The 3985-nt window shown below is 48.0% G+C and overlaps 1 non-coding gene across 1 annotated transcript; it reads left to right on the top strand.

The window, feature by feature from the left end:
* Nucleotides 1-3307: 3307 nt before the first annotated feature.
* On the top strand, nucleotides 3308-3414 carry LOC137766911 (U6 spliceosomal RNA). Its single transcript, XR_011074438.1, has one exon. It is a non-coding gene; the product is annotated as a U6 spliceosomal RNA (small nuclear RNA).
* Nucleotides 3415-3985: the final 571 nt, after the last annotated feature.

The following is a 3985-nucleotide window of genomic DNA, read 5'->3' as shown; positions in this document are numbered from 1 at the left end:
CAGGTTCCCAAGAGCCACTGCACTGTGAGTAGAGGGCACTGATCCCATTCACGGGGGGTCCACCCTCATGACCTCATCACCCCAAAGGCCCCACCTCCTAACACCATCACTTCAGGCATTAAGATATCAGTGTATGGGACTTGACTGGTGGCGCAGTGGTTAAGAATCTGCCTGCCAATGCAGGGGACACAGGTTTGATCCCTGGTCTGGGAAAATCCCACAGGCCACGGAGCAACTAAGCCCATGAGCCACAGCTACTGAGCCTGCACTCTAGAGCCTGCAGGCCACAACTACTGAGCCCACATGTCACAACTATTGAAGCCCGCACACCTACAGCCCATGCACCTAGAGCCTGTGCTCCGCAACAAGAGAAGCCACCACAATGAGAAGCCTGTGCACCGCAATGAAGAGTAGCCCCTGCTCGCCGCAACTGGAGAAAGCCCGTGCACATCGACAAAGACCCAACGCAGCCAAAAATAAATAAATAAATTAATTAATTTATAAGAAGAAAGATGTCAACATATGAATTGTGGGGAGACACAGACAGTCTGTAGCAGAAGGCTTAGATGAGATAACTAACTATGATCGTGGGTGAGATACATAACTCACCTCTGCCAGTGTCTCATCCATACAGGGAGGGCAATAGGAATACCCACTTGCTAGAGTTGTGAAAATTACATGTAGAGGAAACTACATATATTCATCTGTGTCTTGCTTAGAACAGGGCTTGGCACATAATAAGCTCTTAATAAATGTTAGCTCATTAGATACAGACTAAGAAATATGTGTGTTGTATATATTGCTATATGTAAAATTGCAAACTGGAGAAAACTATATTAAAGCACTGAAAAAATAATCACTGAGCTCCCACTGTGTGCCAGCTCTGAGGATACAAAGCTGGACAGTGATATAAGCTTTTGGATCGTTATTGCAATTCTAAGCCCGTTCTTAATCTACATGTATTGAGGGAAGGGAAGTATAGGTCATAGGAAGTTGTCAAGAGGTGCCACAGACCTGCAGCAATGGAACCCCATATGGACAGACTGTCCTGCCTCTTTCTCTGACCTTCTCTTACTGAGTGTCAGGCTGGGGAGCCAGGTGCGGGGATGCCCAGGTAACCAGAGGTAACCTGCAGCGGGGGAGGGCGGTGATGCAGAGCTCAGAGGTCATTTTATTGAGACTGTGCAGCAGTCTGGAATGCATTCTCATGCAAGGACTGGATGTCTGGTCTACATCTGTTGTAAAGCGTGTCATGCCCATATGATTTGTGTCTGGATCAACCACCTGAGCCCTCGGGACTTCCCATGTCCATGCACCAGCTGCCTGTCCCCTCTAATTGCAGAGCCAGTGGGCATCCACGGATGTCCCTCCCAGACCCCACTGGGGCAGCGAGGTTTGCTCTCAGTGCCGCAGCGGGTGTTCACCAGGAGTGCTGTGCTGGGATTCGGCACTGCACACTGGGCCAAATGCTCTTTGCTTCTGGTCCAGAACAAACAGCCTGTGCCCGTTGAATCCTGCTCCCCAGCCAGTTCTAGTTTTATTTTTTAACCTGAAAATGTAAGTTGGCCTGTCTGTTGCAGCGCACGCCAAGCTTGATTTCTCGTTGTCGTGACCACACGTGTAGTCCACTCCCAAGTCAGGAGACAGGGCGCCAGCAGCAGGAGAAGCCCCTCGCCCCTCGAGTCTTCTTGGGCTCACTCCCCTCCACTCCCCTGTAACCACAACCCTGATTTCTGACATCATATATTGTTTTGTCTTTTTTGAACTTGATATGAATGGAATCCTTTATTATGTTCTCCATTGTGTCTGGCTTTTTTATTTTGCATCACGGCATGAGATTCATCACATTGTTGGGAGGATGCCTTGTCTTAACAGCTGTGCTGGCTGGAGCATTGGGCCACTGCATCTGAGCCGCTGTGACTGTCCTTGTGTGTGCCCTGCCTGATGCATGCCTATGCATGTCCTTCCTGGTGTGTGAGTGTGGTCACAGCACAATTGGAGGATTGATTGGATGGATTGATCACATGGATGGATTGGATGGATGGAGACCCGGGATTAAATTTTCAGGTTTAAATGTTTTGGAACTCCTATTTAGTTCCTAAGTTTTACCTATTGTTGGGCAGGTGTGGCTTGTCCCCTGGCAGGCACAGGGCACACCTATCCATGGGGCCACAGCAGGCTGGGGCAATCAGCTGTGAGTGGTCACTCTTGATTTTGAAAATGGTTTCCCCTCTGAGATCTTCAGATTCGGCGGAGAGCAAGCCTGAGGACTTTGAGGGCTGTTTCCATGGAGATGGGAAGAAAATGATTTCCTGAGTGCTGACCTGCTGACTTGCTGACCACCACGGGAGGTGCTCTCATGGGCCATTTTGCTGAATTTTCACAGCGGTTACTGTTATCACCCTTTCTGGGTCAGGAGCCTGAGACGTGGGACGTGGCCAGGGTTACACAGCTGCCAGCGCCAGAGCCAGGGGTCGCACTGGTTTTTCTGGCTCCGAAGTCCAACCTCCCCCATGTGCAGTTGTTGTCTCCTTGAGACAAGACACAGTTTTCTTCGTCTTTATGTCCCTGAGCCTCATCTCTCCCCCATGCAGGAGGCACCCAGAGTTATGTGGGAGGATTCTGGGAAGACGGCAGAGTAGGAAGCGGCAGAATCTGTCTCCCCACCTGGACCATTGCACCGGCAGCATCTGAATGATGGATCTGTTCTCGAAATCTGGAGTCTGTTGAAGGCTTGCAACTTCAAGGGGGAAGGGCTGGGTTGTAAATTGTGGTTAATTTTGGTAAAATTCAGCTCTTGCACAGTAGTGGCTACTCAGCCCCCATCACCAGCCCAGGGCAGGCAGCTACGCCCTCACAGCCACCTGCGTAGATTGTGAGAGTTAGGGTGGGAAACAGGACTCTGCCCCCAAATACAAGGGGCTGTGATCTGACGGCAGGTTGCTGCTTCCGACCCCAGAGGGGCCCACAGAGGGGGGGTAGCCATTGTTGTACCTCCCCAATCGCTGCAAGTCCCTCCCCCTCAGGCCGAAGTGACTGCCAGAGCACTTAAAGGGCGGGCATCTTTTTTTTATCATCCTTCCTTTTTTGCTTTTTCCTCTTTTGGAGCCAGACGTTAAAGATTAGAACATCCAAAAACAACTGCATATATGGGGAAAACTAGAAAGTGACTGTATATACCCAGGGAAAGGCTCAGAAAAGACCTGAGAAGACTAAGTTTACACCTCAGGCACAGCATAGAGACAGCCTACAACAATTAAACACACACACACACACACACACACACACACACACACACACACAAACAGTGGTCGCTTCGGCAGCACATATACTAAAATTGGAATGGTACAGAGAAGAGTAGCATGGCCCCTGAGCAAGGATGACATGTGAATTCGTGAAGCGTTCCATATTTTTAGAGGGGATATATGTATACGTGTGGCTGATTCACTTTGCTGTACAGCAGAAACTAACACAACATTGTAAAGAAACTATACTCCAAAAACAAAAACAACAACAACAATAAACAAATCAACAACAAAACCCAGCAAACGCTGGGAAAGAGGGCAGAATCTGATTTTCAGAGCTACCACATTATTAGATCCAAATGTCCAGTTTTCAACAAAAAATTACAAGGCATTCAAAGAAACAGGGACACAGGGTCCATTCAAAGGAAAAAAAAAAATCAACAGGAACTGTCTCTGAGAGACCTGAGGGCAGATCTACTAAACAAAGACTTTAAAGCAACTGCCTTAAAGACGGCTCAGAGGACTAGAGGAAGATGTGGAGAGAGTCAAGAAAATGATATGCAAACAAAATGGAAATATCAATAAATAGACCTAAATAGAGACCAAGAAAGAAAACCTAAAAAGAAGCCAAAAATAAATTCTGGAGCTTACAACTGAAATGAAAAGTTGGAGCTTACAAAGCTTCAAATGGAGCTTACAGCTCCAAATGAAAAGATGAATTCAAAGGCAGATTTGAGCAG

Source organism: Eschrichtius robustus, chromosome 6 (genome assembly GCF_028021215.1).
Source record: "Eschrichtius robustus isolate mEscRob2 chromosome 6, mEscRob2.pri, whole genome shotgun sequence".
Lineage (NCBI taxonomy): Eukaryota > Metazoa > Chordata > Mammalia > Artiodactyla > Eschrichtiidae > Eschrichtius > Eschrichtius robustus.
The sequence above is the reverse complement of the archived record's forward strand: the minus strand, read 5'-3'. Positions and strand labels throughout refer to the sequence as shown.